The sequence below is a fragment of the Rhincodon typus genome, unplaced genomic scaffold, assembly GCF_021869965.1.
Source record: "Rhincodon typus isolate 14 unplaced genomic scaffold, sRhiTyp1.1 hic_rhity00000622, whole genome shotgun sequence".
Lineage (NCBI taxonomy): Eukaryota > Metazoa > Chordata > Chondrichthyes > Orectolobiformes > Rhincodontidae > Rhincodon > Rhincodon typus.
The window spans coordinates 22,869-36,693 of NW_025966260.1; the positions used below are offsets into that span (position 1 = coordinate 22,869).

General features: G+C 44.1%; 1 long non-coding RNA gene across 1 annotated transcript; it reads left to right on the forward strand.

Annotated features, from left to right (window-relative positions):
• The first annotated feature begins 1,613 nt into the window (after positions 1-1,613).
• LOC125488378 lies at positions 1,614-13,648 on the forward strand. Its single transcript, XR_007266294.1, has 3 exons — positions 1,614-1,813; positions 3,139-3,280; positions 13,499-13,648. It is a non-coding gene; the product is annotated as an uncharacterized LOC125488378 (long non-coding RNA).
• Positions 13,649-13,825: the final 177 nt, after the last annotated feature.

The window sequence follows — 13,825 nt, forward strand, 5'->3', positions numbered from 1 at the left end:
GCTGTTGACAAACGAGGAGGATAAATGAGTGGAACAGATAATGAGCATGCTTAAATCAAATTAAAGGAAATGTTATTGCTAATAAAGGAGTGATCTCAATGTGTAAAATGATATAATTAATAGCTGTGGATAGTCAAAACTGGGTTGGCTTTGCTGAAAGTGAACCCACGCAATCAAAACACAAGGCAGTGGAGTTTGAAATGGAAGACAGTGTTTGTTCTAAAATTGTTGATCTCAAATGTTGAATTCTGAAGGCTGTAAAGTGCTTAGGGAGAAAATGAGGTGCTGTCCCTCCAGTTTGCATTGGGCTTCAGTGGAACTCTACAGCAGGCCAAGGATGGAAATGTTGGCGTGGGAATAAGAGGGTGTATTGAAACAACAAGCAACTGGAAGTAGTGCTAGGAATTGCAGCGGTGGTCTAGGGTGTCCTGGAAGGAATGATCTCTGCGAACTGTTATTAATATAAGGAAGGTGAAGATGTGCTAAGTGGTGGCATCTAGCTGGAGGTTGTAAAAATGGCAGAAGCCAATCCTATGAATGCAGACACTGACAGGATGGGAAAGTGAGGACTAGGCGAATCCTATTGTGACGTATGGGGAAAAGAGTGAGGGCAGATGTCAAACAGGGAGGGAGGGCTGCTGTTTGTGGCTGTTTTGAAACAGTGCAGATACAAGCAGCTAGTCCAAGTGTATGTTAGTAAGTCCGGTCCTGTACTTGTTGCTTATAAACTTTAATGCACTGAAATTGCGCTGTGTAGATACATAGACCCCAAAGGAGAGAATCCTTTCTCCATAGGAGAATAGAGAAGCATATTGCTGTTGTAGAAATGTCTAAAATTTTAGCTTTCTTTTGGAACATTCCTTCCCTTGTTTAGATTTTGTGCAAGTCAGTCTTTTTTTTAATCTCTTAGTAGCCAAGACTATGTGATTCTGACACTTCATTGGTAAAATTATGTATGGATTTTCAATAAGTTAAAAAAGGTAAACCCTTCTTTCTGTGTGGAAGAGAAATGAAAACAGAGTTTGTGCTAAGGATAGCGCACACGCCAGTAAAAAATCTACAATTTTGGCCCAGTTAAATCTAATTTGTTTTCAAACAACATTTCACAATATAATTTTGACAACCAATCAAAATGAAATAATTATAGCATAGCTAGCCATTTGAATAAATTATTTACCTTGTGCCAGTGCCCTACCATAGCTCTGCAAATCTTTTTGAAGAATCTGTTTCAATTTTTCTTGCAGCTGTTTGAGAAAGCAGCTTATCGCCCCCACCTTGAGGGCAATTAGGGATTGTCAATAAATGCTGGCCTGGCCAGGGAAGTCTACGTCGCTTGTATAATTTTTTGTTTTAAAAAAGAAATTCCTGTTTCCACTGCACTCATAGGGTATTATAGATCTGACCACTCATTGTGCAGAAAGAGAGAACCCTTTTTAGGATAGGAGAATAGTGAAACATGTTGCTGTCCTGGAATAATGCCCGAAAGAGTTATTTCCCCTTTTTATCTCATTTTTCCTTACTGACAGAATCACATTAGTTACTGTTCAGAAGGAGATCACTCAGCCCATCATATCTGTACCAATTTTCCAAATAAGTAATTCATTATGTGCCATTCTTTCTCCTCTCCATAACTGTGTATACATTGTTCCCTTTTCAGATAACAGCCTTCTGAATTGTTTTGAGTTGAACCTGCCTTGACCACAGCCTGTGAGAGTGCATTCCAGACGCTGACCATTTTGATGTCTGAAATTTGTTTTTCTTGTTACTTTTGCGGAGGACCTTGCAGAAATATTTGCATCATCTACAACTACAGGTGAGGTGCCGGATGGCTGGAGGATGGCTAAGTTGTGCCTTTAAGAAGGGTTGTAAGGAGAAACCAGGGAATTAATAGTCCCAAGTCTGACTTCAGTTGTGGGTAAGTTGTTGGTGATTCCAAAAGATAGGATTTATAAACATTTAGGGATAGTCGGCATAGTTTTGTATAAGGGAAAATTCTGTCCCACAAACTTGATTGAGTTTTGTTTTTGAAAAAGTTACCACAACGATTGAGGGCGAGCAGTAGACGTTTACTTGGATGGACTTCGGTAAAGCCTTTGACAAGGTCCTGCATGGTAGACTAGTTAAAGTTGGTTCACGTGGGATTCGGGATGAGCTTGCCAATTAAATACATAATTGGCTTAACAGCAGGAGTCCATGGCGGTAGAAGGTTGCTTTTGGGACTAGAGGCTTGTCACCAGTATTTTCCACAGGGATCAGTTCTGAGTCCTCTTCTGTCATTTATATAGTTGATTTGGACGAGAATGTGATGCCTGGTTAGTAAGTTTGTCGATAACACTAAACTTGGTGGCACAGTAGACGGTGAAGAATGTTTTCTAAGATTACAAAGGGATCTTGATCAAATGGGTCAATGGGCTGAAAAATGGCAGAGTTTGGATAAATGAGAGGTATTATAATTTGGTACAGCAAATGGGCAGAATTTATACACTTAATGGTAAGACCTTGGTTAGTGTAGAGGGACCCAGGGGTTCAGGTACATAATCTTTAAAGCTTGCATCACATATAGACAGTAGTTTTGTGTTCATTTCTGGTCGCTCTGTTATAGGAAGGGTATTATTAGAGGGTTCAGAAGAGATTTACCAGGTTGTTGCCAGTTATGGGAAGTAAAGATAGGCTGGGACATTTTTTTACTGGAACATAGGAGGAGGTTGAGAGGTAGCCTTAGAGGTTTATAAAATCGTGAGGGGTATGGATAGGACATCTTTTCATTAAGATGGGGGATTTCAAGACTAGGGGGTACATTTTTAAATCTCTCTGTCTCTCTCCTGTCACCTTAAAGACATGAGGACAAAATTTTTCCACAGAGGGTGGTTAATGAGTGGATTTGGATAAGTACATGAGTAGGAAAGTTTTGGAGGGATATTGGCCAGGAGCAGGCAGGTGGGGACTAGTTTAGTTTGGGATTACGTTTGGCATGGACTGGTTGGACTGAAGGGTCTGTTTCTGTACTGACTCTGTGTATCATGTGGTTCTTAATCCTGCTAACAATGAGAACAGTTTTTCCCAATCTAACTGTTTCCAGATACTGAATCCCTTTTTTCTCTCTTTCTCTCCCCTCTCTCAATCTTTTCTTCTCCAAAGTGAATGGTGTCAAGTTCTCTGAACTGTCCATGTTATTGGTTCCAAAAATGAAGAATTTTATTAATGTGAATCTTTGCTCTGCACCCTTGCTGATGCCTACATGTCCTTCCTAAAGTGGTGCTGGAGATGGGTAGTACTCCAGGTGAGGCTGAACTAGTGTTTTATACAAGTTTAACGTATCTTCCTTGTTTTCAAGGAACAAAGAACAGTACAGGAGCAGGCCCTTCGGCCTACCAAGACAATGGCAACATATGCTTTTCTAAACTAAAACCCGTGTCTCTATGTGGTCCATATTCCTTCTATTGCCTGACTGTCCATATATCTGTGAAAATGCCTCTTAAGCATTACTATTATGTCTGCTGCCTTCACCACCACCTCTGGCTGTGCATTCTTAAAAAAAAACTTGGCTATCACAGATAGTAGGAACTGCAGATGCTGGAGAATCCGAGACAACAAGGTGCAGAGCTGGATGAACACAGCAGGCCAAGCAGCATCATAAGAGCAGAAAGGCTGACGTTTCGGGCCTAGACCCTTCATCAGAAATGGGGGAGGGGAAGGGGGTTCTGAAATAAATAGGGGGAGGCGGATAGAAGATGGATAGAGGAGAGGAAACAGACAGGTTGAAGAAGCGGGGATGGAACCAGTAAAGGTGAGTGTAGGTGGGGAGTTAGGGAGGGGATAGGTCAGTCCAGGGAGGACGGACAGGTCAAGGGGTCGGGATGAGGTTAGTAGGTAGGAGATGGGGGTGCAGCTTGAGGCGGGAGGAGGGGATAGGTTGGAGGAAGAACAAGTTAGGGAGGCAGGGACAAGCTGGGCTGGTTTTGGGATGCGGTAGGGGGAGGGGAGATTTTGAAGCTTGTGAAATCCACATTGATACCATTGGGCTGCAGAATTCCCAAGCGGAATATGAGTTGCTGTTCCTGCAATCTTCGGGTGGCATCGTTGTGGCACTGCAGGAGGCCCAGGATGGACATGTCGTCTGAGGAATGGGAGGGAGAGTTGAAATGGTTTGCGACTGGGAGGTGCAGTTGTTTATTGCGAACGGAGCGTAGGTGTTCTGCAAAGCGGTCCCCAAGCCTCCGCTTGGTTTCCCCGATGTAGAGGAGGCCACACCGAGTACAGCGGATGCAGTATACCACATTGGCAGATGTGCAGATGAACATCCGCTTGATGTGGAAAGTCTTCTTGGGGACTGGGATGGGAGTGAGGGAGGAGGTATGGGGGCAGGTGTAGCACTTCCTGCAGTTGCAGGGAAAAGTGCCGGGTGTGGTGGAGCTGGAGGGGAGTGTGGAGCGGACAAGGGAGTCACGGAGAGAGTGGTCCCTCCGGAAAGCAGATAAGGGTGGGGAGGGAAAGATGTCTTTGGTGGTGGGGTCAGATTGCAGATGGCGGAGGTGTCGGAGGATGATGCGTTGGATCCAGAGGTTGGTGGGGTGGTACGTGAGGATGAGGGGGATTCTTTTTTTGGTTCTTATTGCGGGGACGGGGTGTGAGGGATGAGTTGCGGGAAATGTGGGAGACACGGTTGAGGGTGTTCTCGACCACTGAGTGGGGGGGAAGTTGCGGTCCTTGAAAAACGAGGACAACTGAGATGTACAGGAGTGGAATGCCTCATCCTGGGAGCAGATGCGGCGGAGGTGTAGGAATTGGGAATAGGGGATGGCTTTTTTGCAGGAAGGTGGGTGGGAGGAGGAGTATTCTAGGTAGCTGTGGGAGTCGGTGGGCTTGAAATGGATATCAGTTTCTAGGTGGTTGCCCGAGATGGAGACAGAGGTGTCCAGGAATGGGAGAGAGGTATTAGAGATGGTCCAGGTGAACTTAAGGTTGGGGTGGAAGGTTTTGGTGAAGTGGATGAACTGTTCGAGCTCCTCGGAGGAAGAGGTGGGGTTTAGGGCCAGTGTAGGTATGGAAGAGGGATTGTTCCACGTAACCTACAAAGAGGCAGGCGTAGCTTGGGCCCATGCGGGTACCCATGGCCACCCCCTTTGTCTGTAGGAAGTGGGAGGAATTGAAAGAGAAGTTGTTGAGGGTGAGGACGAGTTCGGCTAAGCGGATGAGGGTGTCAGTGGAGGGGGACGAGTCGGGCCTGCGGGACAGGAAGAAGCAGAGGGCCTTTAGGCCATCTGTATGGGGAATGCAACTGTATAGTGACTGGACATCCATGGTGAAGCTGAGGTGTTGGGGACCGGGGAATTGGAAGTTCTGGAGGAGGTGGAGGGTGTGGGTGGTGTCACGGACGTAGGTAGGGAGTTCCTGGACCAAGGGAGAGAAAATGGAGTCCAGATAGTTGGAGATCAGTTTGGTGGGGCAGGAGCAGGCGGAGACAATGGGTCGACCAGGGCATTCAGGTTTGTGGATTTTGGGAAGGAGATAGAAGCAGGCGGTGCGGGGTTGGGGAACAATGAGGTTGGAGGCCGTGGGTGGGAGATCACCTGAGGTGATGAGGTTGTGGATGGTTTGGGAGATGATGGTTTGGTGCTCAGGGGTGGGGTCATGATCAAGGGGGCGGTAGGAGGAGGTGTCGGAGAGTTGGCGTCTGGCCTCAGCGATGTAGAGGTCAGTGTGCCATACGACAACTGCGCCTCCCTTGTCCGCGGGTTTCATGGTGAGGTTGGGATGGGAGTGGAGGGCTGCACGTTCTGCGGGAGAGAGGTTGGAGTGGGTGAGAAGGGTGGAGAGGTTGAGGCGATTGATGTCTCGACAGCATTTGGAGATGAAGAGGTCAAGGGAGGGTAGGAGGCCTTGGGGTGGTGTCCAGGAGGAGGGGGTGTGTTGGAGGTGGGAGAAGGGGTCAGGAGAGGGAGGGTTAGGTTCACGGTTGAAGAAGTAAGGATTTCACAAGCTTCAAAATCTCCCTTCCCCCTACCGCATCCCAAAACCAGCCCAGCTCGTCCCCGCCTCCCTAACCTGTTCTTCCTCCCACCTATCCCCTCTTTCCCACCCCCATCTCCTACCTACTAACCTCATCCTGCCCCCTTGACCTGTCCGTCCTCCCTGGACTGACCTATCCCCTCCCTAACTCCCCACCTACACTCACCTTTACTGGCTCCATCCCCGCCTCTTCGACCTGTCTGTTTCCTCTCCACCTATCCTCTCCTCTATCCATCTTCTATCCGCCTCCCCCTCTCTCCCTATTTATTTCAGAACCCCCTTCCCCTCCCCCATTTCTGATGAAGGGTCTAGGCCCGAAACGTCAGCCTTTCTGCTCCTGTGATGCTGCTTGTCCTGCTGTGTTCATCCAGCTCTGCACTTAGCTATCACATCTTTTTGAACTTGCCCCCTTTTTGCCTTAAACTATGTCCCCTTGTAATTGATATTTCTAATTCTGTTATGCTTGTAAGAATTCTGTTCATTTCAGTAAGGTCCCCTCACTTTTCTATATGTTCCAATGAATACGGTACCGATCTATTCAACCCCTCCTTATCAGAGTTACTTCAGACCTGGTATCAGCCTGATAATGAATCTTCTCTGGGTTGATCCAATGCCAGCATATCTTCCCTTAGATAAGGGACCAAACTTTTACAGTATTCTGGCTGTGGTCCAATTTTAGCAAAACCACCTACTTTTATACTTATTCCGTTTGAAATAAAGGCTAACATCATTTGCCTTTCTGATTACCTGCTGAACTTGGATACTCGTGTTTTTTTTTGGGACTCATAGATGAGGATTCCCAAACTTTCTTTGGTCATTCCACAATTAAATGGTATTCTCTCCTCTCTTTTTTCCTGCCAAAGTGCATAGACTGACAGTTCTTCACGTTATATCCCATCTTCCAAATTTTTTCCCATTCACTTAGCCTGTCTATAACTCTCAATGTTCTGTCACCCTGACTACTTGCCTTCTCGCCAATTTCTGAATCATCTGCAAACTTGGTTATAGTAAATTTTCATCTTCCTCATCTAAATCACTTAATATAATATTGTAAATAATTGTTGCCTCAGCCCTGATCCCTGTGACATACTGTTAGTGTTTTTTTGTTGAGGAGATGACAAAGATGATTGAGGGGAAAATGGTTGTTGATGTCTACATGGACTTCAGTAAAGCTTTTGACAAAGTCCCTTATGGCAGCCTAGAGCAAAAGGTGAAGGCACGTAGTATCAGAGGTGAGCTGGCAAGATGGATACAGAACTGGCTTAGGAGACAGAAGATAGCAGTGGAAGGATACTTTTTGGAGTAGAGGGTTGTGACTAGTGGTGTTCTACAGGGATCAATGCTGGCACCACTGCTGTTTGTGATCTACATAAATAATTTGGAGGAAAATGTAGCTGGTCTAATTAAGTTTGCAGACAATACAAAGATTGGTGAAGTTGCAGATAGTGAGGAGAATTGTCAGAGGATACAGCAGTATATAGATCAGTTGGAGGCATGGGCAAAAAAAGTGGCAGATGGAGTTTAATGTGGACAAATGTGAGGGGATGCATTTTGGAAGGTCAAGTACAGGTGGAAATTACGCAGTGGATGGCAGAACCCTTAGGAGTTTTTGTGTGCAAGTCCACAGATCACTGAATGCAGCAGCACAGGTAGATAAGGTAGTAAAAAACACCTATGGCACACACGCCTTCATTGAAAGGGGCATTAAGCATAAGGATAGACAAGTTATGCTGCAGCTTTGCAGAACTTTAGTTAGGCCAAACTTGGAATATTGCGTACAGTTCTGGTCACCACACTACCAGAAGGATGTGGATGCTTTGGAGAGGGTAGAGAAAAGGTTTACCAGGATGTTGCCTAGTATGGGGGATTTTAGCTATGAAGACAGGTTGGATAGACTGATTTTGTTTTCCCTGGAACACAGGAGGTTGCGGGGGTGACCTAGTAGAAGTTTATAAGATTGTGAATGGCATGGATAGAATGGAAAGTATGAGGCTTTTCCCAGGGCGGAGGGGTCAGTCCCTCGGGGACACAGGTTCAAGGTGTGGGGTTGGGAGGAGTTTAAAAGAGTGTGTGAAAAACTTGCCTCACACATAAGGATGTAGGTGCCTAGAATGTGCTGCCAGAGGAGGTGGTGGAAGCAGACACAATAGCAGCATTCAAGAAACACCTGGACGAATACATGAATGGGAAGGGAATAGAGGGATATGGATCCGGGAAGGGAATAGAGGGATATGGATCCTGTAAGTGAAGACTGTTTTAATATGGAAGGGCAAAATGTGTTGGCGCAGGCTTGGAGGGCTGAAGGCCCTGTTCCTGTACTGTTTTGTGTTTTGTTATGGATTGTAATCTTGTAAATGCCCCTTTCATACCAACTCTGTCATCTTTTTGTTAGCCAATTCTTTATTGATGCTAATATATTGCCTTCAGCGCCATGGGTCTTGTTAGGTAGCCTAATGTTTGGGCACCTTAGCAAATGCTGCCTGAAATTCCACATTTTGTGTCCATTTTGTTTTCCTCTTTATCCTGCTTTTAGCTCAGAATTTTAGTAAGTTTGACAGGCCTGATTTCATCTTCATGAAGCTATGCTGAATCTTCGATCATATTTATTTCTAAATGTTGTGATATAACATCGTTTTATGATAAAACTCATGCTTTCCCCAGTAACAGATGTTAAGCTAACTGGCATACATTTGTTACCTGTTTCTGTTTCCTTTTTTAAACAAAAATATTACATTAACAACAGGACCTTGATCAGCTGCGCTAAGGAATGGCAGATGGAGTTTAATTTGGATAAATGAGAAGTGTTGCATTTTGGTAAGGTTAAATTCTGCCTTGATTTGCCAGTTACTGGTAGGGTCTTGGGGAGTGTTGCTGAACAAAGACCTTGGGGTGCAGATTCAAAGTTCCTTGAAGGTGAAATCACAAGCATACTGGGCAGTGAAGAAGGCATTTGGTACGCTTGTCTTTATTGGTTAGAGCATTGATTGTAGGAGTTGCGAGGTCATGTTGTGGCTGTACAGGATATGTTTTTGAAATACTGCATTTAATTCTGGTCTCCCTGCTATAGGAAAGATGTTTCTAAACTTGATAGGGTGCAGAAAAGATTTACAAGGATGTTGCTGAGGTTGGAGGGTTTGAGCTATCGGGAGAGGTTTAGTAGGCGTGGACGATTTTCCCTGGAGTGTCAGAGGCTGAGGGGTGACTTTTATAGATACTTATCCACGTCCCTCATTGGGCTCCCTTGGAAAATGATCTTGACTATTCACCCTATAAAATCATGAAGGACATGGAAAATAGTCCACGCGTACTAAACCAGAGATTTAAGGTGGGAATGAAAAGATATAAAAGGGACCTAACTGGGCATCTTTTTCATGCAGCAGGTGATGTGTGTATGGAATGAGCTGCTGGAGGATGTCGTAGAATCTGGTAAAATTAAAAAATTTAAAAGGCATCTGGATGGGTACATGAATAGAAAGGGTTTAGAGGGACATGGGCCAAATGATGATACATGGGACTGATTTACATAGGATGCCTGGTTGGCATGGAAGAGTTGGACTGAAGTGTTTGTTTCCATGCTGTACAGCTCTATGACAGTTTTCTTGGACTGCTGGGACTTTTCTAGAATGTAAGGATTCCTGAAAGATTACTAACAGTGCATCAAATGCATCGAGTCCCTCATGAGTTTTCTTCAGAAGCTTTCTCTTGTATTCTAATTTTGCCTTTATTATTATTTTTGACTTCTTTCTGTCAATGTTTAATATTTTTTCCAATCTTCTGACCTGTCACCTGACTTTGCACAGTTATGTTTTTAGTTTGATGCCATCTTTAACATTTCTAATTAATTACTGGATGGTGAATCTGCCCTTAGAATTTTTCTTGTTCATTGAAATATACCAATTCTATATGTTCTGAAATTGTACCTTTAAATATCTACCATTGCTTTGTGTTGCAATTTTCATTGACCATTCATTTAACATAATTTGCAAATTAATTTTGGCCAGCTTTTGCTTTCATACCCTTTCTAATTGCCTTTATTTAAATAGAAAATTGTCTCTGACTCCTCCTTTTGTGAAACTGTAAAAATCAATTATATTATGGTCACCAAGGGTGCATCACTGTTTTCATGGTCATCGTTATAGACCCTGAATTCAAATTCCACCATCTGCCATGCCAGGATTTGAACCCTGATCCTCAGCGCATTAACTGAGTTTCTAAATTAATAGTCTAGCAATAATACCACTAGGCCATTGCCTCCCCGTGGTCTAGTATCCAAGCTAATTGCTACTTTTTTTTTTACATTCCCACTCATTCTAAGAGATGTGTGAGGCAGGTTTTTCACACAAAGGAGTTGAGGATAGGAGGAGTGATGGATTTAAAAGGAAAAAACACAATACCTTAAGGAGAGAGCGAACTGTTTACAAATGTAGGCTAACAGGATGGAAGGTTAGATGATGACCTGAGTGGGAATAGAATCAAAATACAAACTGAAATAAATTGCTGGAGAAACTCAGCATGTCTGGCAGTATCTGTTGGTGCGGTGGGGAAGAGAGAGAGAGTGTTAAAATTGAATCCAGTCACTTGTCAGAATGGTGTGGGTCTCCAAGATCAACTAGGAAGCCATGAATTAAAAATAAAAAGTTGGAAATCAGTGGTCAGGCAGCATCCATGGAGAGAGAGCAAGCTAAGATCGTGAGTCTGGATGATTCTTCAGAGCTGATGTAAAGTATGGAAGGGGCCGAATTTATGCAACAGTGGCAGGATGGAGTGCTGGGGAAGAAAGGCAGCTGACAGTGCAGATTAAGAGATCAGAATGTGAAAATGGCAGAACAATGGTGCGTCTAACTGCCAAACTGGAAAGGACAGCCTGTAACAATGGAGTTGGAGGGTGAGGTGGTGGAAGCATGGTGACAGAAGGCAACAAGTAAAGCCAAAAGAAAGAGAAGGAATAGGAGTGAGTTCATAGTCTAAAGGTGTTGAACTCATTATTAAATCCAGAAGGTTGTAAAGTACCCAATCTGAAGATAAGATGCTGTTCTTCCAGTTTGTGCTGTGATTCACTGGAGTACTGCAGCAAGTTGAGGACAGACAAGTGGGTATATATGAGCAGGACACTGTTAAAATGATGACCGGTTACAGGAAGGTTGGGGTCGTGCTTGCACATGGACCGGAGGTGTTCTGCGAAGTGGTCACGCAGTCTGCATTTGGTTTCTGCAATGTAGAGTAGGCCACATTGGGTGCAATGAATACAATACACCAGATTGGAGCGGGTAAAATTGAAATGCTGCTTCATCTGGAAAGACTGTTTCCACCTTGGATGGTGAGCAGGGAGGAGGTGAAGGAGCAAGTATTGCATTTTCGGCAGTTACATGGGAAGGCATGGTGGTGTTGGTGGTCAAGGAATGGCCTAGTGTCCTAGAGGGAATGGTCCCTGCAAAATGCAGATGGGGAGCGAGAGCTAGATGTGTTCGGTAGTGGTGTTCTGCTGGAGTTGTCTGATGTGGTGGAAGATGATCCTTTGAATGCAGAGGCTGGTGGGATGACAAGGGAGGACAAGAGTTACCTGATCGCACTGTTGGGAGGGATAGGGAGGGGCTAGGGTGAAGGCACAGGTGATGGGTCAGATGCGGTTGAGGGCCCTGTCAACCACAGTGGATAGGAAACCACGTTTATGGAAGAAGGAAGCCATGTCAGTGTTGCTGTTTTGGAAGGTGGCATCATCCGAAAGATATGGTGTAGGTGAAGGAACTGGAAGAATAGGATAGAATCCTCCCAGGACATGGGCTGTGAAGAGTTACAGTGAAGGTAGCTATGGGAGTCGGTGGCTTTGTAGTGGGTGGCAGTGGACAGGTTATTCCCCAAAATGAGACGGAGGGGTCAAGGAAAGGACATGAGGTCACCAGCTCAGCTTTGTGTAATCAGAATGGTACACTGGGGATGCCCCCCACATTCACTTGAGGGCACTTTAGCAGAGCATTGCTAGGCTTTCAATATTATTATGCTTCCAACTTCATGCTGTAATGATAAAATTCCTGCTGCAGCCACAGCACAGATGGGATTTATAATCCCTGTTTGAGGGAAATCTGCAGGTGTATAAATTGTGTTGCCCCTCATGCTACTGATGGTCAGTGAGGAAAGTGGATTTTGATCCTTGTAGTTGTGATTTCTTTGCCTTTGTAGGCAACAAACTGGTCAGTTCTGCAGATAATCCCACACCATAACTGGAAGAGGTCTGACAGAATATGGTGTCTTTTACTCTAAGCTTTTTATGGTAGTGTGAAACTATTAATGACTAGTATGATACTCAGAATTGCTGAGGCTTGCAAGCTCAACGCTTCCAAAATGGTGAGATGCACACTTAAAAAGCAGCTGGTTTTTTTTCACTATTAGAGGTATTCTGTAAATATCAATTGGCTGATCTTATTGATTAACTTTATGCAAGGTTTTTGAATCACTGCATTCTTTCAAGTAGAAAAGGCACAGCAGTTATAGTAGCAATTCACATTCTCATAAAATGAAGCTTCCTAGAAGTGTACTATGTTGTAGTTAAATATTTAACTGCAACATACAATTCCATAAACATGAAACTTCTGGTCACCCAGTTATAGGAAGGATATTATCAAGCTGGAGAGGGTTCAGAAGAGATTTACCAGGATGTTGCTTGGTACGGAAGGTTTAAGTTATAAGGAAAGGCTGGATAGGCAAGGACTTTTTTCACTGGGGATCTGGGTTCAAATCCTGCCATGACAGCAGGTGGAATTTGAATTCAATAAATATCTGGAAGTAAGAGTCTAATAATGACCAGTTGTCGGAAAAACCCATCTGGTTCACTAATGTCCTTCAGGGAAGGAAACTGTCATCCTTACCTGGTCTGGCCTACATGTGACTGCAGACCCACAGCAATGTGGTTGACTCTTAACTACCCTCTGGGCAATTAGGGATGGGCAATAAATGCTGGCCTAGCCAGGGACACCTTCATCCTGTGAAGGAATAAAGGAAAAAAACTGAAGTGGTGAATGCGGGTACAATTGCAACAGTTAAAATCCATTTGGATATATAACTAGGAAAGGTTTGGAGGGATATGGGCCAGGAGCAGGCAGGTGGGACTAGTTTAGTTTGGGATTATGTTTGGCATGGACTGGTTGGACTGAAGGGTCCGTTTCCGTGCTGTATGACTGTACATCCTTGTTATTCACTTGAAACTTCCATAGGTTATTTTTTATTCTGATAAACTCTGTTTGCATGGATGTAGTAGTACATTTTCCTTTTATTCTGGCAAGAAATATGAAATAGCTGTAAATTGTTATGTAGATTGACTGACCAATGCTTGTAGTTACATTGGCTGTGACTGCAGATATTTAACCTAATTGATACAATGAGGAATATTGCCAAACTGGATTCTAGATATTAAAATTTATTCCGGATTGCAGGTTGAGAGAAAAAACACCAGTTCTTCTTTTGTCTCACTGTAAATTATTTGTTTTCTTTGCAGCTGTCCTTGTTTTAAAATCTTACTGGACCACACAGAAATTGGGACAGAACTGCTAGTGACTAGAAAAATGAGGAAAGCTAAACTTGTCTTCAAAGGAGCTCTAATGTAAGATGTGCATATTTGGCAATAAAGTTAACACATTTCTGCTCACAATTCTAGTTTGATTTTAAAAAAGAAATTGCTTTGCAATCGTTTCAGAGATAGTAGGAACTGCAGATGCTGGAGAATCTGAGATAACAAGGTGTAGAGCTGGATGAACACAGCAGGCCAAGCAGCATCAGAGGAGCAGGAAGGCTGACGTTTCGGGCCCTAGACCCTTCTTCAGAA